This window comes from Carettochelys insculpta, chromosome 18 (assembly GCF_033958435.1).
Source record: "Carettochelys insculpta isolate YL-2023 chromosome 18, ASM3395843v1, whole genome shotgun sequence".
Lineage (NCBI taxonomy): Eukaryota > Metazoa > Chordata > Testudines > Carettochelyidae > Carettochelys > Carettochelys insculpta.
In genome coordinates, this window is record NC_134154.1 from 18483301 (window position 1) to 18506882 (window position 23582).

Sequence of the window (23582 nt, forward strand, 5' to 3'; positions counted from 1 at the left end):
GTTACTTGAGTAAAAGTGTAGAACAAGAAGTTTTGTCGCACCTTCTAGCCTGACAACTATTTTGGAGCATAAGCTTTCATGGGAAAAGACCCGCTTAATGAGATGCATCTGATGAAGCAGGGCTTTGCCAATGGAAGTTTATGCTCCGAAAATAGCTGTTAGTCTATAAGGTGCCACAAAACTTCTTGTTGTTCTCAAATGTACAGACCAACACAGCTGCCTCTCTGATACTTGAGTAGAACTGCAGCTGCTGTGGGTGGGAGGAGGCACTCAAGTAAAAGTAATGTGCTTGGAAAACTAGTTGAGAAACGAACACACACGTAAACACTATATCTAGCTTGTAGTCAAGGGCTATGGCTACACTCTTCCAAACCTTCGAAATGGCTATGCAAATACATATTCAGCGCCTCATTAGAATGGCGGCGGAAACAGCACTTCAATATTGATGTGGGTTGCCACTGTGTGGCTCGTCCAGACCGGGCTTCTTCTTAAAGGACCACCCCCCCCACCAACTTCACAATCCCCTTATTCCTATCAGAAGGCAGGGCCATTTCGAACTTTTGAGCTACTGTAGACACAGCCAATATTAATAACTCCAAATTTGGGAATGATACAGCACACAGATGACTAGCTCGAATATGGCTGAAAAGAATCTGGGTATTTTAAGGGGAATAACGAATTCAATGTCAGCCAATAGAGAGAGAAAGGGCATATTGACTGTGACTGTGCACCCTAACCTTTAGGGTAGTATGTTTTTAAATAGGAATGGTACAACTGAAATGTGCTTTATGAAAATGTGAGATGTAACGTATCATTAGAAAATTATAATCCACAGAAAAGACATGGAAAAAGGATCCAAAACGTTACTTGAGTAAAAGTGTAGAACAAGAAGTTTTGTCGCACCTTCTAGCCTGACAACTATTTTGGAGCATAAGCTTTCATGGGAAAAGACCCGCTTAATGAGATGCATCTGATGAAGCAGGGCTTTGCCAATGGAAGTTTATGCTCCGAAAATAGCTGTTAGTCTATAAGGTGCCACAATACTTCTTGTTGTTCTCAAATGTACAGCCCAACACAGCTGCCTCTCTGATACTTGAGTAGAACTGCAGCTGCTGTGGGTGGGAGGAGGCACTCAAGTAAAAGTAATGTGCCTGGAAAACTAGTTGAGAAACGAACACACACGTAAACACTATATCTAGCTTGTAGTCAAGGGCTATGGCTACACTCTTCCAAACCTTCGACATGGCCATGCAAATACATATTCAGGGCCTCATTAGAATGGCGGCTGCCACAGCACTTCAATATTGATGTGGGTTGCCGCTGTGTGGCTCGTCCAGACCGGGCTTCTTTTCAAAGGCCCCCCCCCACCCTCCAGCAACTTCACAATCCCCTTATTCCTATCAGAAGGCAGGGCCATTTCGAAGTTTTGTTCTACTCTAGATACAGTCAATATTTCTAACTCCAAGTATGGGAGTGATACAGCACACAGATGACTAGCTCGAATATGGCTGAAAAGAATCTGGGTATTTTAAGGGGAATAACGAATTCAATGTCAGCCAATAGAGAGAGAAAGGGCATATTGACTGTGACTGTGCACCCTAACCTTTAGGGTAGTATGTTTTTAAATAGGAATGGTACAACTGAAATGTGCTTTATGAAAATGTGAGATGTAACGTATCATTAGAAAATTATAATCCACAGAAAAGACATGGAAAAAGGATCCAAAACGTTACTTGAGTAAAAGTGTAGAACAAGAAGTTTTGTCGCACCTTCTAGCCTGACAACTATTTTGGAGCATAAGCTTTCATGGGAAAAGACCCGCTTAATGAGATGCATCTGATGAAGCAGGGCTTTGCCAATGGAAGTTTATGCTCCGAAAATAGCTGTTAGTCTATAAGGTGCCACAAAACTTCTTGTTGTTCTCAAATGTACAGACCAACACAGCTGCCTCTCTGATACTTGAGTAGAACTGCAGCTGCTGTGGGTGGGAGGAGGCACTCAAGTAAAAGTAATGTGCTTGGAAAACTAGTTGAGAAACGAACACACACGTAAACACTATATCTAGCTTGTAGTCAAGGGCTATGGCTACACTCTTCCAAACCTTCGAAATGGCTATGCAAATACATATTCAGCGCCTCATTAGAATGGCGGCGGAAACAGCACTTCAATATTGATGTGGGTTGCCACTGTGTGGCTCGTCCAGACCGGGCTTCTTCTTAAAGGACCACCCCCCCCACCAACTTCACAATCCCCTTATTCCTATCAGAAGGCAGGGCCATTTCGAACTTTTGAGCTACTGTAGACACAGCCAATATTAATAACTCCAAATTTGGGAATGATACAGCACACAGATGACTAGCTCGAATATGGCTGAAAAGAATCTGGGTATTTTAAGGGGAATAACGAATTCAATGTCAGCCAATAGAGAGAGAAAGGGCATATTGACTGTGACTGTGCACCCTAACCTTTAGGGTAGTATGTTTTTAAATAGGAATGGTACAACTGAAATGTGCTTTATGAAAATGTGAGATGTAACGTATCATTAGAAAATTATAATCCACAGAAAAGACATGGAAAAAGGATCCAAAACGTTACTTGAGTAAAAGTGTAGAACAAGAAGTTTTGTCGCACCTTCTAGCCTGACAACTATTTTGGAGCATAAGCTTTCATGGGAAAAGACCCGCTTAATGAGATGCATCTGATGAAGCAGGGCTTTGCCAATGGAAGTTTATGCTCCGAAAATAGCTGTTAGTCTATAAGGTGCCACAAAACTTCTTGTTGTTCTCAAATGTACAGACCAACACAGCTGCCTGTCTGATACTTGAGTAGAACTGCAGCTGCTGTGGGTGGGAGGAGGCACTCAAGTAAAAGTAATGTGCTTGGAAAACTAGTTGAGAAACGAACACACACGTAAACACTATATCTAGCTTGTAGTCAAGGGCTATGGCTACACTCTTCCAAACCTTCGAAATGGCCATGCAAATACATATTCAGGGCTTCATTAGAATGGCGGCTGCCACAGCACTTCAATATTGATGTGGGTTGCCGCTGTGTGGCTCGTCCAGACCGGGCTTCTTTTCAAAGGCCCCCCCCCACCCTCCAGCAACTTCACAATCCCCTTATTCCTATCAGAAGGCAGGGCCATTTCGAAGTTTTGTTCTACTCTAGATACAGTCAATATTTCTAACTCCAAGTATGGAAGTGATACAGCACACAGATGACTAGCTCGAATATGGCTGAAAAGAATCTGGGTATTTTAAGGGGAATAACGAATTCAATGTCAGCCAATAGAGAGAGAAAGGGCATATTGACTGTGACTGTGCACCCTAACCTTTAGGGTAGTATGTTTTTAAATAGGAATGGTACAACTGAAATGTGCTTTATGAAAATGTGAGATGTAACGTATCATTAGAAAATTATAATCCACAGAAAAGACATGGAAAAAGGATCCAAAACGTTACTTGAGTAAAAGTGTAGAACAAGAAGTTTTGTCGCACCTTCTAGCCTGACAACTATTTTGGAGCATAAGCTTTCATGGGAAAAGACCCGCTTAATGAGATGCATCTGATGAAGCAGGGCTTTGCCAATGGAAGTTTATGCTCCGAAAATAGCTGTTAGTCTATAAGGTGCCACAAAACTTCTTGTTGTTCTCAAATGTACAGACCAACACAGCTGCCTGTCTGATACTTGAGTAGAACTGCAGCTGCTGTGGGTGGGAGGAGGCACTCAAGTAAAAGTAATGTGCTTGGAAAACTAGTTGAGAAACGAACACACACGTAAACACTATATCTAGCTTGTAGTCAAGGGCTATGGCTACACTCTTCCAAACCTTCGAAATGGCCATGCAAATACATATTCAGGGCTTCATTAGAATGGCGGCTGCCACAGCACTTCAATATTGATGTGGGTTGCCGCTGTGTGGCTCGTCCAGACCGGGCTTCTTTTCAAAGGCCCCCCCCCACCCTCCAGCAACTTCACAATCCCCTTATTCCTATCAGAAGGCAGGGCCATTTCGAAGTTTTGTTCTACTCTAGATACAGTCAATATTTCTAACTCCAAGTATGGAAGTGATACAGCACACAGATGACTAGCTCGAATATGGCTGAAAAGAATCTGGGTATTTTAAGGGGAATAACGAATTCAATGTCAGCCAATAGAGAGAGAAAGGGCATATTGACTGTGACTGTGCACCCTAACCTTTAGGGTAGTATGTTTTTAAATAGGAATGGTACAACTGAAATGTGCTTTATGAAAATGTGAGATGTAACGTATCATTAGAAAATTATAATCCACAGAAAAGACATGGAAAAAGGATCCAAAACGTTACTTGAGTAAAAGTGTAGAACAAGAAGTTTTGTCGCACCTTCTAGCCTGACAACTATTTTGGAGCATAAGCTTTCATGGGAAAAGACCCGCTTAATGAGATGCATCTGATGAAGCAGGGCTTTGCCAATGGAAGTTTATGCTCCGAAAATAGCTGTTAGTCTATAAGGTGCCACAAAACTTCTTGTTGTTCTCAAATGTACAGACCAACACAGCTGCCTCTCTGATACTTGAGTAGAACTGCAGCTGCTGTGGGTGGGAGGAGGCACTCAAGTAAAAGTAATGTGCTTGGAAAACTAGTTGAGAAACGAACACACACGTAAACACTATATCTAGCTTGTAGTCAAGGGCTATGGCTACACTCTTCCAAACCTTCGAAATGGCTATGCAAATACATATTCAGCGCCTCATTAGAATGGCGGCGGAAACAGCACTTCAATATTGATGTGGGTTGCCACTGTGTGGCTCGTCCAGACCGGGCTTCTTCTTAAAGGACCACCCCCCCCACCAACTTCACAATCCCCTTATTCCTATCAGAAGGCAGGGCCATTTCGAACTTTTGAGCTACTGTAGACACAGCCAATATTAATAACTCCAAATTTGGGAATGATACAGCACACAGATGACTAGCTCGAATATGGCTGAAAAGAATCTGGGTATTTTAAGGGGAATAACGAATTCAATGTCAGCCAATAGAGAGAGAAAGGGCATATTGACTGTGACTGTGCACCCTAACCTTTAGGGTAGTATGTTTTTAAATAGGAATGGTACAACTGAAATGTGCTTTATGAAAATGTGAGATGTAACGTATCATTAGAAAATTATAATCCACAGAAAAGACATGGAAAAAGGATCCAAAACGTTACTTGAGTAAAAGTGTAGAACAAGAAGTTTTGTCGCACCTTCTAGCCTGACAACTATTTTGGAGCATAAGCTTTCATGGGAAAAGACCCGCTTAATGAGATGCATCTGATGAAGCAGGGCTTTGCCAATGGAAGTTTATGCTCCGAAAATAGCTGTTAGTCTATAAGGTGCCACAATACTTCTTGTTGTTCTCAAATGTACAGCCCAACACAGCTGCCTCTCTGATACTTGAGTAGAACTGCAGCTGCTGTGGGTGGGAGGAGGCACTCAAGTAAAAGTAATGTGCCTGGAAAACTAGTTGAGAAACGAACACACACGTAAACACTATATCTAGCTTGTAGTCAAGGGCTATGGCTACACTCTTCCAAACCTTCGACATGGCCATGCAAATACATATTCAGGGCCTCATTAGAATGGCGGCTGCCACAGCACTTCAATATTGATGTGGGTTGCCGCTGTGTGGCTCGTCCAGACCGGGCTTCTTTTCAAAGGCCCCCCCCCACCCTCCAGCAACTTCACAATCCCCTTATTCCTATCAGAAGGCAGGGCCATTTCGAAGTTTTGTTCTACTCTAGATACAGTCAATATTTCTAACTCCAAGTATGGGAGTGATACAGCACACAGATGACTAGCTCGAATATGGCTGAAAAGAATCTGGGTATTTTAAGGGGAATAACGAATTCAATGTCAGCCAATAGAGAGAGAAAGGGCATATTGACTGTGACTGTGCACCCTAACCTTTAGGGTAGTATGTTTTTAAATAGGAATGGTACAACTGAAATGTGCTTTATGAAAATGTGAGATGTAACGTATCATTAGAAAATTATAATCCACAGAAAAGACATGGAAAAAGGATCCAAAACGTTACTTGAGTAAAAGTGTAGAACAAGAAGTTTTGTCGCACCTTCTAGCCTGACAACTATTTTGGAGCATAAGCTTTCATGGGAAAAGACCCGCTTAATGAGATGCATCTGATGAAGCAGGGCTTTGCCAATGGAAGTTTATGCTCCGAAAATAGCTGTTAGTCTATAAGGTGCCACAAAACTTCTTGTTGTTCTCAAATGTACAGACCAACACAGCTGCCTCTCTGATACTTGAGTAGAACTGCAGCTGCTGTGGGTGGGAGGAGGCACTCAAGTAAAAGTAATGTGCTTGGAAAACTAGTTGAGAAACGAACACACACGTAAACACTATATCTAGCTTGTAGTCAAGGGCTATGGCTACACTCTTCCAAACCTTCGAAATGGCTATGCAAATACATATTCAGCGCCTCATTAGAATGGCGGCGGAAACAGCACTTCAATATTGATGTGGGTTGCCACTGTGTGGCTCGTCCAGACCGGGCTTCTTCTTAAAGGACCACCCCCCCCACCAACTTCACAATCCCCTTATTCCTATCAGAAGGCAGGGCCATTTCGAACTTTTGAGCTACTGTAGACACAGCCAATATTAATAACTCCAAATTTGGGAATGATACAGCACACAGATGACTAGCTCGAATATGGCTGAAAAGAATCTGGGTATTTTAAGGGGAATAACGAATTCAATGTCAGCCAATAGAGAGAGAAAGGGCATATTGACTGTGACTGTGCACCCTAACCTTTAGGGTAGTATGTTTTTAAATAGGAATGGTACAACTGAAATGTGCTTTATGAAAATGTGAGATGTAACGTATCATTAGAAAATTATAATCCACAGAAAAGACATGGAAAAAGGATCCAAAACGTTACTTGAGTAAAAGTGTAGAACAAGAAGTTTTGTCGCACCTTCTAGCCTGACAACTATTTTGGAGCATAAGCTTTCATGGGAAAAGACCCGCTTAATGAGATGCATCTGATGAAGCAGGGCTTTGCCAATGGAAGTTTATGCTCCGAAAATAGCTGTTAGTCTATAAGGTGCCACAATACTTCTTGTTGTTCTCAAATGTACAGCCCAACACAGCTGCCTCTCTGATACTTGAGTAGAACTGCAGCTGCTGTGGGTGGGAGGAGGCACTCAAGTAAAAGTAATGTGCCTGGAAAACTAGTTGAGAAACGAACACACACGTAAACACTATATCTAGCTTGTAGTCAAGGGCTATGGCTACACTCTTCCAAACCTTCGACATGGCCATGCAAATACATATTCAGGGCCTCATTAGAATGGCGGCTGCCACAGCACTTCAATATTGATGTGGGTTGCCACTGTGTGGCTCGTCCAGACCGGGCTTCTTTTTAAAGGACCACCCCCCCACCAACTTCACAATCCCCTTATTCCTATCAGAAGGCAGGGCCATTTCGAACTTTTGAGCTACTGTAGACACAGCCAATATTAATAATTCCAAATTTGGGAATGATACAGCACACAGATGACTAGCTCGAATATGGCTGAAAAGAATCTGGGTATTTTAAGGGGAATAACGAATTCAATGTCAGCCAATAGAGAGAGAAAGGGCATATTGACTGTGACTGTGCACCCTAACCTTTAGGGTAGTATGTTTTTAAATAGGAATGGTACAACTGAAATGTGCTTTATGAAAATGTGAGATGTAACGTATCATTAGAAAATTATAATCCACAGAAAAGACATGGAAAAAGGATCCAAAACGTTACTTGAGTAAAAGTGTAGAACAAGAAGTTTTGTCGCACCTTCTAGCCTGACAACTATTTTGGAGCATAAGCTTTCATGGGAAAAGACCCGCTTAATGAGATGCATCTGATGAAGCAGGGCTTTGCCAATGGAAGTTTATGCTCCGAAAATAGCTGTTAGTCTATAAGGTGCCACAAAACTTCTTGTTGTTCTCAAATGTACAGACCAACACAGCTGCCTGTCTGATACTTGAGTAGAACTGCAGCTGCTGTGGGTGGGAGGAGGCACTCAAGTAAAAGTAATGTGCTTGGAAAACTAGTTGAGAAACGAACACACACGTAAACACTATATCTAGCTTGTAGTCAAGGGCTATGGCTACACTCTTCCAAACCTTCGAAATGGCCATGCAAATACATATTCAGGGCTTCATTAGAATGGCGGCTGCCACAGCACTTCAATATTGATGTGGGTTGCCGCTGTGTGGCTCGTCCAGACCGGGCTTCTTTTCAAAGGCCCCCCCCCACCCTCCAGCAACTTCACAATCCCCTTATTCCTATCAGAAGGCAGGGCCATTTCGAAGTTTTGTTCTACTCTAGATACAGTCAATATTTCTAACTCCAAGTATGGAAGTGATACAGCACACAGATGACTAGCTCGAATATGGCTGAAAAGAATCTGGGTATTTTAAGGGGAATAACGAATTCAATGTCAGCCAATAGAGAGAGAAAGGGCATATTGACTGTGACTGTGCACCCTAACCTTTAGGGTAGTATGTTTTTAAATAGGAATGGTACAACTGAAATGTGCTTTATGAAAATGTGAGATGTAACGTATCATTAGAAAATTATAATCCACAGAAAAGACATGGAAAAAGGATCCAAAACGTTACTTGAGTAAAAGTGTAGAACAAGAAGTTTTGTCGCACCTTCTAGCCTGACAACTATTTTGGAGCATAAGCTTTCATGGGAAAAGACCCGCTTAATGAGATGCATCTGATGAAGCAGGGCTTTGCCAATGGAAGTTTATGCTCCGAAAATAGCTGTTAGTCTATAAGGTGCCACAAAACTTCTTGTTGTTCTCAAATGTACAGACCAACACAGCTGCCTCTCTGATACTTGAGTAGAACTGCAGCTGCTGTGGGTGGGAGGAGGCACTCAAGTAAAAGTAATGTGCTTGGAAAACTAGTTGAGAAACGAACACACACGTAAACACTATATCTAGCTTGTAGTCAAGGGCTATGGCTACACTCTTCCAAACCTTCGAAATGGCTATGCAAATACATATTCAGCGCCTCATTAGAATGGCGGCGGAAACAGCACTTCAATATTGATGTGGTTTGCCACTGTGTGGCTCGTCCAGACCGGGCTTCTTCTTAAAGGACCACCCCCCCCACCAACTTCACAATCCCCTTTTTCCTATCAGAAGGCAGGGCCATTTCGAACTTTTGAGCTACTGTAGACACAGCCAATATTAATAACTCCAAATTTGGGAATGATACAGCACACAGATGACTAGCTCGAATATGGCTGAAAAGAATCTGGGTATTTTAAGGGGAATAACGAATTCAATGTCAGCCAATAGAGAGAGAAAGGGCATATTGACTGTGACTGTGCACCCTAACCTTTAGGGTAGTATGTTTTTAAATAGGAATGGTACAACTGAAATGTGCTTTATGAAAATGTGAGATGTAACGTATCATTAGAAAATTATAATCCACAGAAAAGACATGGAAAAAGGATCCAAAACGTTACTTGAGTAAAAGTGTAGAACAAGAAGTTTTGTCGCACCTTCTAGCCTGACAACTATTTTGGAGCATAAGCTTTCATGGGAAAAGACCCGCTTAATGAGATGCATCTGATGAAGCAGGGCTTTGCCAATGGAAGTTTATGCTCCGAAAATAGCTGTTAGTCTATAAGGTGCCACAATACTTCTTGTTGTTCTCAAATGTACAGCCCAACACAGCTGCCTCTCTGATACTTGAGTAGAACTGCAGCTGCTGTGGGTGGGAGGAGGCACTCAAGTAAAAGTAATGTGCCTGGAAAACTAGTTGAGAAACGAACACACACGTAAACACTATATCTAGCTTGTAGTCAAGGGCTATGGCTACACTCTTCCAAACCTTCGACATGGCCATGCAAATACATATTCAGGGCCTCATTAGAATGGCGGCTGCCACAGCACTTCAATATTGATGTGGGTTGCCACTGTGTGGCTCGTCCAGACCGGGCTTCTTTTTAAAGGACCACCCCCCCACCAACTTCACAATCCCCTTATTCCTATCAGAAGGCAGGGCCATTTCGAACTTTTGAGCTACTGTAGACACAGCCAATATTAATAATTCCAAATTTGGGAATGATACAGCACACAGATGACTAGCTCGAATATGGCTGAAAAGAATCTGGGTATTTTAAGGGGAATAACGAATTCAATGTCAGCCAATAGAGAGAGAAAGGGCATATTGACTGTGACTGTGCACCCTAACCTTTAGGGTAGTATGTTTTTAAATAGGAATGGTACAACTGAAATGTGCTTTATGAAAATGTGAGATGTAACGTATCATTAGAAAATTATAATCCACAGAAAAGACATGGAAAAAGGATCCAAAACGTTACTTGAGTAAAAGTGTAGAACAAGAAGTTTTGTCGCACCTTCTAGCCTGACAACTATTTTGGAGCATAAGCTTTCATGGGAAAAGACCCGCTTAATGAGATGCATCTGATGAAGCAGGGCTTTGCCAATGGAAGTTTATGCTCCGAAAATAGCTGTTAGTCTATAAGGTGCCACAAAACTTCTTGTTGTTCTCAAATGTACAGACCAACACAGCTGCCTGTCTGATACTTGAGTAGAACTGCAGCTGCTGTGGGTGGGAGGAGGCACTCAAGTAAAAGTAATGTGCTTGGAAAACTAGTTGAGAAACGAACACACACGTAAACACTATATCTAGCTTGTAGTCAAGGGCTATGGCTACACTCTTCCAAACCTTCGAAATGGCCATGCAAATACATATTCAGGGCTTCATTAGAATGGCGGCTGCCACAGCACTTCAGTATTGATGTGGGTTGCCGCTGTGTGGCTCGTCCAGACCGGGCTTCTTTTCAAAGGCCCCCCCCCACCCTCCAGCAACTTCACAATCCCCTTATTCCTATCAGAAGGCAGGGCCATTTCGAAGTTTTGTTCTACTCTAGATAAAGTCAATATTTCTAACTCCAAGTATGGGAGTGATACAGCACACAGATGACTAGCTCGAATATGGCTGAAAAGAATCTGGGTATTTTAAGGGGAATAACGAATTCAATGTCAGCCAATAGAGAGAGAAAGGGCATATTGACTGTGACTGTGCACCCTAACCTTTAGGGTAGTATGTTTTTAAATAGGAATGGTACAACTGAAATGTGCTTTATGAAAATGTGAGATGTAACGTATCATTAGAAAATTATAATCCACAGAAAAGACATGGAAAAAGGATCCAAAACGTTACTTGAGTAAAAGTGTAGAACAAGAAGTTTTGTCGCACCTTCTAGCCTGACAACTATTTTGGAGCATAAGCTTTCATGGGAAAAGACCCGCTTAATGAGATGCATCTGATGAAGCAGGGCTTTGCCAATGGAAGTTTATGCTCCGCAAATAGCTGTTAGTCTATAAGGTGCCACAAAACTTCTTGTTGTTCTCAAATGTACAGACCAACACAGCTGCCTCTCTGATACTTGAGTAGAACTGCAGCTGCTGTGGGTGGGAGGAGGCACTCAAGTAAAAGTAATGTGCTTGGAAAACTAGTTGAGAAACGAACACACACGTAAACACTATATCTAGCTTGTAGTCAAGGGCTATGGCTACACTCTTCCAAACCTTCGAAATGGCTATGCAAATACATATTCAGCGCCTCATTAGAATGGCGGCGGAAACAGCACTTCAATATTGATGTGGGTTGCCACTGTGTGGCTCGTCCAGACCGGGCTTCTTCTTAAAGGACCACCCCCCCCACCAACTTCACAATCCCCTTTTTCCTATCAGAAGGCAGGGCCATTTCGAACTTTTGAGCTACTGTAGACACAGCCAATATTAATAACTCCAAATTTGGGAATGATACAGCACACAGATGACTAGCTCGAATATGGCTGAAAAGAATCTGGGTATTTTAAGGGGAATAACGAATTCAATGTCAGCCAATAGAGAGAGAAAGGGCATATTGACTGTGACTGTGCACCCTAACCTTTAGGGTAGTATGTTTTTAAATAGGAATGGTACAACTGAAATGTGCTTTATGAAAATGTGAGATGTAACGTATCATTAGAAAATTATAATCCACAGAAAAGACATGGAAAAAGGATCCAAAACGTTACTTGAGTAAAAGTGTAGAACAAGAAGTTTTGTCACACCTTCTAGCCTGACAACTATTTTGGAGCATAAGCTTTCATGGGAAAAGACCCGCTTAATGAGATGCATCTGATGAAGCAGGGCTTTGCCAATGGAAGTTTATGCTCCGAAAATAGCTGTTAGTCTATAAGGTGCCACAATACTTCTTGTTGTTCTCAAATGTACAGCCCAACACAGCTGCCTCTCTGATACTTGAGTAGAACTGCAGCTGCTGTGGGTGGGAGGAGGCACTCAAGTAAAAGTAATGTGCTTGGAAAACTAGTTGAGAAACGAACACACACGTAAACACTACATCTAGCTTGTAGTCAAGGGCTATGGCTACACTCTTCCAAACCTTCGAAATGGCCATGCAAATATATATTCAGAGCCTCATTAGAATGGCGGCAGCCACAGCAGTTCAATATTGATGTGGGTTGCCGCTGTGTGGCTCGTCCAGACCGGGCTTCTTTTCAAAGGCCCCCCCCCCCCCCCAGCAACTTCACAATCCCCTTATTCCTATCAGAAGGCAGGGCCATTTCGAAGTTTTGTTCTACTCTAGATACAGTCAATATTTCTAACTCTACGTATGGGAATGATACAGCACACAGATGACTAGCTCGAATATGGCTGAAAAGAATCTGGGTATTTTAAGGGGAATAACGAATTCAATGTCAGCCGATAGAGAGAGAAAGGGCATATTGACTGTGACTGTGCACCCTAATCTTTAGGGTAGTATGTTTATAAATAGGAATGGTACAACTGAAATGTGCTTTATGAAAATGTGAGATGTAGCGTATCATTAGAAAATTATAATCCATAGAAAAGACATGGAAAAAGGATCTAAAAAGTTACTTGAGTAAAAGTGTAGATCAAGAAGTCTTGTCGCACCTTCTAGCCTGACAGCTATTTTGGAGCATAAGCTTTCATGGAAAAAGACCCGCTTGATGACATGCATCTGATGAAGCAGGGCTTAGCCAATGGAAGTTTATGCTCCGAAAATAGCTGTTAGTCTATAAGGTGCCACAATATTTATTGTTGTTCTCAAATGTACAGACCACCACAGCTGCCTCTCTCATACTTGAGGAGAAGTGCAGCTGCTGTGGGTGGGAGGAGGCACTGAAGTAAAAGTAATGTGCCTGGAAAACTAGTTGAGAAACGAACACACACGTAAACACTATATCTAGCTTGTAGTCAAGGGCTATGGCTACACTCTTCCAAACCTTCGACATGGCCATGCAAATACATATTCAGGGCCTCATTAGAATGGCGGCTGCCACAGCACTTCAATATTGATGTGGGTTGCCACTGTGTGGCTCGTCCAGACCGGGCTTCTTTTTAAAGGACCACCCCCCCACCAACTTCACAATCCCCTTATTCCTATCAGAAGGCAGGGCCATTTCGAACTTTTGAGCTACTGTAGACACAGCCGATATTAATAACTCCAAATTTGGGAATGATACAGCACACAGATGACTAGCTCGAATATGGCTGAAAAGAATCTGGGTATTTTAAGGGGAATAACGAATTCAATGTCAGCCAATAGAGAGAGAAAGGGCATATTGACTGTGACTGTGCACCCTAACCTTTAGGGTAGTATGTTTTTAAATAGGAATGGTACAACTGAAATGTGCTTTATGAAAATGTGAGATGTAACGTATCATTAGAAAATTATAATCCACAGAAAAGACATGGAAAAAGGATCCAAAACGTTACTTGAGTAAAAGTGTAGAACAAGAAGTTTTGTCGCACCTTCTAGCCTGACAACTATTTTGGAGCATAAGCTTTCATGGGAAAAGACCCGCTTAATGAGATGCATCTGATGAAGCAGGGCTTTGCCAATGGAAGTTTATGCTCCGAAAATAGCTGTTAGTCTATAAGGTGCCACAATACTTCTTGTTGTTCTCTAATGTACAGCCCAACACAGCTGCCTCTCTGATACTTGAGTAGAACTGCAGCTGCTGTGGGTGGGAGGAGGCACTCAAGTAAAAGTAATGTGCCTGGAAAACTAGTTGAGAAACGAACACACACGTAAACACTATATCTAGCTTGTAGTCAAGGGCTATGGCTACACTCTTCCAAACCTTCGACATGGCCATGCAAATACATATTCAGGGCCTCATTAGAATGGCGGCTGCCACAGCACTTCAATATTGATGTGGGTTGCCACTGTGTGGCTCGTCCAGACCGGGCTTCTTTTTAAAGGACCACCCCCCCACCAACTTCACAATCCCCTTATTCCTATCAGAAGGCAGGGCCATTTCGAACTTTTGAGCTACTGTAGACACAGTCAATATTTCTAACTCCACGTATGGGAATGATACAGCACACAGATGACTAGCTCGAATATGGCTGAAAAGAATCTGGGTATTTTAAGGGGAATAACGAATTCAATGTCAGCCAATAGAGAGAGAAAGGGCATATTGACTGTGACTGTGCACCCTAATCTTTAGGGTAGTATGTTTATAAATAGGAATGGTACAACTGAAATGTGCTTTATGAAAATGTGAGATGTAGCGTATCATTAGAAAATTATAATCCATAGAAAAGACATGGAAAAAGGATCTAAAAAGTTACTTGAGTAAAAGTGTAGATCAAGAAGTCTTGTCGCACCTTCTAGCCTGACAGCTATTTTGGAGCATAAGCTTTCATGGAAAAAGACCCGCTTGATGACATGCATCTGATGAAGCAGGGCTTAGCCAATGGAAGTTTATGCTCCGAAAATAGCTGTTAGTCTATAAGGTGCCACAAAACTTCTTGTTGTTCTCAAATGTACAGACCAACACAGCTGCCTGTCTGATACTTGAGTAGAACTGCAGCTGCTGTGGGTGGGAGGAGGCACTCAAGTAAAAGTAATGTGCTTGGAAAACTAGTTGAGAAACGAACACACACGTAAACACTATATCTAGCTTGTAGTCAAGGGCTATGGCTACACTCTTCCAAACCTTCGACATGGCCATGCAAATACATATTCAGGGCCTCATTAGAATGGCGGCTGCCACAGCACTTCAATATTGATGTGGGTTGCCACTGTGTGGCTCGTCCAGACCGGGCTTCTTTTTAAAGGACCACCCCCCCACCAACTTCACAATCCCCTTATTCCTATCAGAAGGCAGGGCCATTTCGAACTTTTGAGCTACTGTAGACACAGCCGATATTAATAACTCCAAATTTGGGAATGATACAGCACACAGATGACTAGCTCGAATATGGCTGAAAAGAATCTGGGTATTTTAAGGGGAATAACGAATTCAATGTCAGCCAATAGAGAGAGAAAGGGCATATTGACTGTGACTGTGCACCCTAACCTTTAGGGTAGTATGTTTTTAAATAGGAATGGTACAACTGAAATGTGCTTTATGAAATGTGAGATGTAACGTATCATTAGAAAATTATAATCCACAGAAAAGACATGGAAAAAGGATCCGAAACTTTACTTGAGTAAAAAGTGTAGAACAAGAAGTTTTGTCGCACCTTCTAGCCTGACAACTATTTTGGAGCATAAGCTTTCATGGGAAAAGACCCGCTTAATGAGATGCATCTGATGAAGCAGGGCTTTGCAATGGAAGTTTATGCTCCGAAAATAGCTGTTAGTCTATAAGGTGCCACAATACTTCTTGTTGTTCTCAAATGTACAGCCCAACACAGCTGCCTCTCTGATACTTGAGTAGAACTGCAGCTGCTGTGGGTGGGAGGAGGCACTCAAGTAAAAGTAATGTGCTTGGAAAACTAGTTGAGAAACGAACACACACGTAAACACTACATCTAGCTTGTAGTCAAGGGCTATGGCTACACTCTTCCAAACCTTCGAAATGGCCATGCAAATATATATTCAGAGCCTCATTAGAATGGCGGCAGCCACAGCACTTCAATATTGATGTGGGTTGCCGCTGTGTGGCTCGTCCAGACCGGGCATTCTTTTCAAAGGCCCCCCCCCCCCCCCAGCAACTTCACAATCCCCTTATTCTATCAGAAGGCAGGGCCATTTCGAAGTTTTGTTCTACTCTAGATACAGTCAATATTTCTAACTCCACGTATGGGAATGATACAGCACACAGATGACTAGCTCGAATATGGCTGAAAAGAATCTGGGTATTTTAAGGGGAATAACGAATTCAATGTCAGCCAATAGAGAGAGAAAGGGCATATTGACTGTGACTGTGCACCCTAATCTTTAGGGTAGTATGTTTATAAATAGGAATGGTACAACTGAAATGTGCTTTATGAAAATGTGAGATGTAGCGTATCATTAGAAAATTATAATCCATAGAAAAAGACATGGAAAAAGGATCTAAAAAGTTACTTGAGTAAAAGTGTAGATCAAGAAGTCTTGTCGCACCTTCTAGCCTGACAGCTATTTTGGAGCATAAGCTTTCATGGAAAAAGACCCGCTTGATGACATGCATCTGATGAAGCAGGCTTAGCCAATGGAAGTTTATGCTCCGAAAATAGCTGTTAGTCTATAAGGTGCCACAATATTTATTGTTGTTCTCAATGTACAGACCACCACAGCTGCCTCTCTCATACTTGAGGAGAAGTGCAGCTGCTGTGGGTGGGAGGAGGCACTGAAGTAAAAGTAATGTGCCTGGAAAACTAGTTGAGAAACGAACACACACGTAAACACTATATCTAGCTTGTAGTCAAGGGCTATGGCTACACTCTTCCAAACCTTCGACATGGCCATGCAAATACATATTCAGGGCCTCATTAGAATGGCGGCTGCCACAGCACTTCAATATTGATGTGGGTTGCCACTGTGTGGCTCGTCCAGACCGGGCTTCTTTTTAAAGGACCACCCCCCCACCAACTTCACAATCCCCTTATTCCTATCAGAAGGCAGGGCCATTTCGAACTTTTGAGCTACTGTAGACACAGCCGATATTAATAACTCCAAATTTGGAATGATACAGCACACAGATGACTAGCTCGAATATGGCTGAAAAGAATCTGGGTATTTTAAGGGGAATAACGAATTCAATGTCAGCCAATAGAGAGAGAAAGGGCATATTGACTGTGACTGTGCACCCTAACCTTTAGGGTAGTATGTTTTTAAATAGGAATGGTAACAACTGAAATGTGCTTTATGAAAATGTGAGATGTAACGTATCATTAGAAAATTATAATCCACAGAAAAGACATGGAAAAAGGATCCAAAACGTTACTTGAGTAAAAGTGTAGAACAAGAAGTTTTGTCGCACCTTCTAGCCTGAAAAACTATTTTGGAGCATAAAGCTTTCATGGGAAAAGACCCGCTTAATGAGATGCATCTGATGAAGCAGGGCTTTGCCAATGGAAGTTTATGCTCCGAAAATAGCTGTTAGTCTATAAGGTGCCACAATACTTCTTGTTGTTCTCAAATGTACAAGCCCAACACAGCTGCCTCTCTGATACTTGAGTAGAACTGCAGCTGCTGTGGGTGGGAGGAGGCACTCAAGTAAAAGTAATGTGCTTGGAAAACTAGTTGAGAAACGAACACACACGTAAACACTACATCTAGCTTGTAGTCAAGGGCTATGGCTACACTCTTCCAAACCTTCGACATGGCCATGCAAATACATATTCAGGGCCTCATTAGAATGGCGGCTGCCACAGCACTTCAATATTGATGTGGGTTGCCACTGTGTGGCTCGTCCAGACCGGGCTTCTTTTTAAAGGACCCCCCCCACCCCCAGCAACTTCACAATCCCCTTATTCCTATCAGAAGGCAGGGCCATTTCGAAGTTTTGTTCTACTCTAGATACAGTCAATATTTCTAACTCCACGTATGGGAATGATACAGCACACAGATGACTAGCTCGAATATGGCTGAAAAGAATCTGGGTATTTTAAGGGGAATAACGAATTCAATGTCAGCCAATAGAGAGGAAAGGGCATATTGACTGTGACTGTGCACCCTAATCTTTAGGGTAGTATGTTTATAAATAGGAATGGTACAACTGAAATGTGCTTTATGAAAATGTGAGATGTAGCGTATCATTAGAAAATTATAATCCATAGAAAAGACATGGAAAAAGGATCTAAAAGTTACTTGAGGAAAAGTGTAGAACAAGAAGTCTTGTCGCACCTTCTAGCCTGACAGCTATTTTGGAGCATAAGCTTTCATGGAAAAAGACCCGCTTGATGAGATGCATCTGATGAAGCAGGGCTTAGCCAATGGAAGTTTATGCTCCGAAAATAGCTGTTAGTCTATAAGGTGCCAAAATATTTATTGTTCTCAAATGTACAGACCACCACAGCTGCCTCTCTCATACTTGAGGAGAAGTGCAGCTGCTGTGGGTGGGAGGAGGCACTCAAGTAAAAGTAATGTGCCTGGAAAACTAGTTGAAACGAACACACACACGTAAACACTATATCTAGCTTGTAGTCAAGGGCTATGGCTACACTCTTCCAAACCTTCGACATGGCCATGCAAATACATATTCAGGGCCTCATTAGAATGGCGGCTGCCACAGCACTTCAATATTGATGTGGGTTGCCACTGTGTGGCTCGTCCAGACCGGGCTTCTTCTTAAAGGACCACCCCCCCCACCAACTTCACAATCCCCTTATTCCTATCAGAAGGCAGGCCATTTCGAACTTTTGAGCTACTGTAGACACAGCCAATATTAATAACTCCAAATTTGGGAATGATACAGCACACAGATGACTAGCTCGAATATGGCTGAAAAGAATCTGGGTATTTTAAGGGGGAATAACGAATTCAATGTCAGCCAATAGAGAGAGAAAGGGCATATTGACTGTGACTGTGCACCCTAACCTTTAGGGTAGTATGTTTTTAAATAGGAATGGTACAACTGAAATGTGCTTTATGAAAATGTGAGATGTAACGTATCATTAGAAAATTATAATCCACAGAAAAGACATGGAAAAAGGATCCAAAACGTTACTTGAGTAAAAGTGTAGAACAAGAACTTTTGTCGCACTCCTTCTAGCCTGACAACTATTTTGAAGCATAAGCTTTCATGGGAAAAGACCCGCTTAATGAGATGCATCTGATGAAGCAGGGCTTTGCCAATGGAAGTTTATGCTCCGAAAATAGCTGTTAGTCTATAAGGTGCCACAAAACTTCTTGTTGTTCTCAAATGTACAGCCCAACACAGCTGCCTCTCTGATACTTGAGTAGAACTGCAGCTGCTTGTGGGTGGGAGGAGGCACTCAAGTAAAAGTAATGTGCCTGGAAAACTAGTTGAGAAACGAACACACACGTAAACACTATATCTAGCTTGTAGTCAAGGGCTATGGCTACACTCTTCCAAACCTTCGACATGGCCATGCAAATACATATTCAGGGCCTCATTAGAATGGCGGCTGCCACAGCCATTCAATATTGATGTGGGTTGCCACTGTGTGGCTCGTCCAGACCGGGCTTCTTTTTAAAGGACCACCCCCCCACCAACTTCACAATCCCCTATTCCTATCAGAAGGCAGGGCCATTTCGAACTTTTGAGCTACTGTAGACACAGCCGATATTAATAACTCCAAATTTGGGAATGATACAGCACACAGATGACTAGCTCGAATATGGCTGAAAAGAATCTGGGTATTTTAAGGGGAATAACGAATTCAATGTCAGCCAATAGAGAGAGAAAGGGCATATTGACTGTGACTGTGCACCCTAACCTTTAGGGTAGTATGTTTTTAAATAGGAATGGTACAACTGAAATGTGCTTTATGAAAATGTGAGATGTAACGTATCATTAGAAAATTATAATCCACAGAAAAGACATGGAAAAAGGATCCAAAACGTTACTTGAGTAAAAGTGTAGAACAAGAAGTTTTGTCGCACCTTCTAGCCTGAAAACTATTTTGAGCATAAGCTTTCATGGGAAAAGACCCGCTTAATGAGATGCATCTGATGAAGCAGGGCTTTGCCAATGGAAGTTTATGCTCCGAAAATAGCTGTTAGTCTATAAGGTGCCACAATACTTCTTGTTGTTCTCAAATGTACAGCCCAACACAGCTGCCTCTCTGATACTTGAGTAGAACTGCAGCTGCTGTGGGTGGGAGGAGGCACTCAAGTAAAAGTAATGTGCTTGGGAAAACTAGTTGAGAAACGAACACACACGTAAACACTACATCTAGCTTGTAGTCAAGGGCTATGGCTACACTCTTCCAAACCTTCGAAATGGCCATGCAAATATATATTCAGAGCCTCATTAGAATGGCGGCAGCCACAGCACTTCAATATTGATGTGGGTTGCCGCTGTGTGGCTCGTCCAGACCGGGCCTTCTTTTCAAAGGCCCCCCCCCCCCCCCCCCAGCAACTTCACAATCCCCTTATTCCTATCAGAAGGCAGGGCCATTTCGAAGTTTTGTTCTACTCTAGATACAGTCAATATTTCTAACTCCACGTATGGGAATGATACAGCACACAGATGACTAGCTCGAATATGGCTGAAAAGAATCTGGGTATTTTAGGGGAATAACGAATTCAATGTCAGCCAATAGAGAGAGAAAGGGCATATTGACTGTGACTGTGCACCCTAATCTTTAGGGTAGTATGTTTATAAATAGGAATGGTACAACTGAAATGTGCTTTATGAAAATGTGAGATGTAGCGTATCATTAGAAAATTATAATCCATAGAAAAGACATGGAAAAAGGATCTAAAAAGTTACTTGAGTAAAAGTGTAGATCAAGAAGTCTTGTCGCACCTTCTAGCCTGACAGCTATTTTGGAGCATAAGCTTTCATGGAAAAAGACCCGCTTGATGACATGCATCTGATGAAGCAGGGCTTAGCCAATGGAAGTTTATGCTCCGAAAATAGCTGTTAGTCTATAAGGTGCCACAATATTTATTGTTGTTCTCAAATGTACAGACCACCACAGCTGCCTCTCTCATACTTGAGGAGAAGTGCAGCTGCTGTGGGTGGGAGGAGGCACTGAAGTAAAAGTAATGTGCCTGGAAAACTAGTTGAGAAACGAACACACACGTAAACACTATATCTAGCTTGTAGTCAAGGGCTATGGCTACACTCTTCCAAACCTTCGACATGGCCATGCAAATACATATTCAGGGCCTCATTAGAATGGCGGCTGCCACAGCACTTCAATATTGATGTGGGTTGCCACTGTGTGGCTCGTCCAGACCGGGCTTCTTTTTAAAGGACCACCCCCCCACCAACTTCACAATCCCCTTATTCCTATCAGAAGGCAGGGCCATTTCGAACTTTTGAGCTACTGTAGACACAGCCGATATTAATAACTCCAAATTTGGGAATGATACAGCACACAGATGACTAGCTCGAATATGGCTGAAAAGAATCTGGGTATTTTAAGGGGAATAACGAATTCAATGTCAGCCAATAGAGAGAGAAAGGGCATATTGACTGTGACTGTGCACCCTAACCTTTAGGGTAGTATGTTTTTAAATAGGAATGGTACAACTGAAATGTGCTTTATGAAAATGTGAGATGTAACGTATCATTAGAAAATTATAATCCACAGAAAAGACATGGAAAAAGGATCCAAAACGTTACTTGAGTAAAAGTGTAGAACAAGAACTTTTGTCGCACCTTCTAGCCTGACAACTATTTTGAAGCATAAGCTTTCATGGGAAAAGACCCGCTTAATGAGATGCATCTGATGAAGCAGGGCTTTGCCAATGGAAGTTTATGCTCCGAAAATAGCTGTTAGTCTATAAGGTGCCACAAAACTTCTTGTTGTTCTCAAATGTACAGCCCAACACAGCTGCCTCTCTGATACTTGAGTAGAACTGCAGCTGCTGTGGGTGGGAGGAGGCACTCAAGTAAAAGTAATGTGCCTGGAAAACTAGTTGAGAAACGAACACACACGTAAACACTATATCTAGCTTGTAGTCAAGGGCTATGGCTACACTCTTCCAAACCTTCGACATGGCCATGCAAATACATATTCAGGGCCTCATTAGAATGGCGGCTGCCACAGCACTTCAATATTGATGTGGGTTGCCACTGTGTGGCTCGTCCAGACCGGGCTTCTTTTTAAAGGACCCCCCCCCCCCCCCAGCAACTTCACAATCCCCTTATTCCTATCAGAAGGCAGGGCCATTTCGAAGTTTGTTCTACTCTAGATACAGTCAATATTTCTAACTCCACGTATGGGAATGATACAGCACACAGATGACTAGCTCGAATATGGCTGAAAAGAATCTGGGTATTTTAAGGGGAATAACGAATTCAATGTCAGCCAATAGAGAAGGAAAGGGCATATTGACTGTGACTGTGCACCCTAATCTTTAGGGTAGTATGTTTATAAATAGGAATGGTACAACTGAAATGTGCTTTATGAAAATGTGAGATGTAGCGTATCATTAGAAAATTATAATCCATAGAAAAGACATGGAAAAAGGATCTAAAAAGTTACTTGAGTAAAAGTGTAGAACAAGAAGTTTTGTCGCACCTTCTAGCCTGAAAACTATTTTGGAGCATAAGCTTTCATGGGAAAAGACCCGCTTAATGAGATGCATCTGATGAAGCAGGGCTTTGCCAATGGAAGTTTATGCTCCGAAAATAGCTGTTAGTCTATAAGGTGCCACAATACTTCTTGTTGTTCTCAAATGTACAGCCCAACACAGCTGCCTCTCTGATACTTGAGTAGAACTGCAGCTGCTGTGGGTGGGAGGAGGCACTCAAGTAAAAGTAATGTGCTTGGAAAACCAGTTGAGAAACGAACACACACGTAAACACTACATCTAGCTTGTAGTCAAGGGCTATGGCTACACTCTTCCAAACCTTCGAAATGGCCATGCAAATATATATTCAGAGCCTCATTAGAATGGCGGCAGCCACAGCACTTCAATATTGATGTGGGTTGCCGCTGTGTGGCTCGTCCAGACCGGGCTTCTTTTCAAAGGCCCCCCCCCCCCCCCCCCCAGCAACTTCACAATCCCCTTATTCCTATCAGAAGGCAGGGCCATTTCGAAGTTTTGTTCTACTCTAGATACAGTCAATATTTCTAACTCCACGTATGGGAATGATACAGCACACAGATGACTAGCTCGAATATGGCTGAAAAGAATCTGGGTATTTTAAGGGGAATAACGAATTCAATGTCAGCCAATAGAGAGAGAAAGGGCATATTGACTGTGACTGTGCACCCTAATCTTTAGGGTAGTATGTTTATAAATAGGAATGGTACAACTGAAATGTGCTTTATGAAAATGTGAGATGTAGCGTATCATTAGAAAATTATAATCCATAGAAAAGACATGGAAAAAGGATCTAAAAAGTTACTTGAGTAAAAGTGTAGATCAAGAAGTCTTGTCGCACCTTCTAGCCTGACAGCTATTTTGGAGCATAAGCTTTCATGGAAAAAGACCCGCTTGATGACATGCATCTGATGAAGCAGGGCTTAGCCAATGGAAGTTTATGCTCCGAAAATAGCTGTTAGTCTATAAGGTGCCACAATATTTATTGTTGTTCTCAAATGTACAGACCACCACAGCTGCCTCTCTCATACTTGAGGAGAAGTGCAGCTGCTGTGGGTGGGAGGAGGCA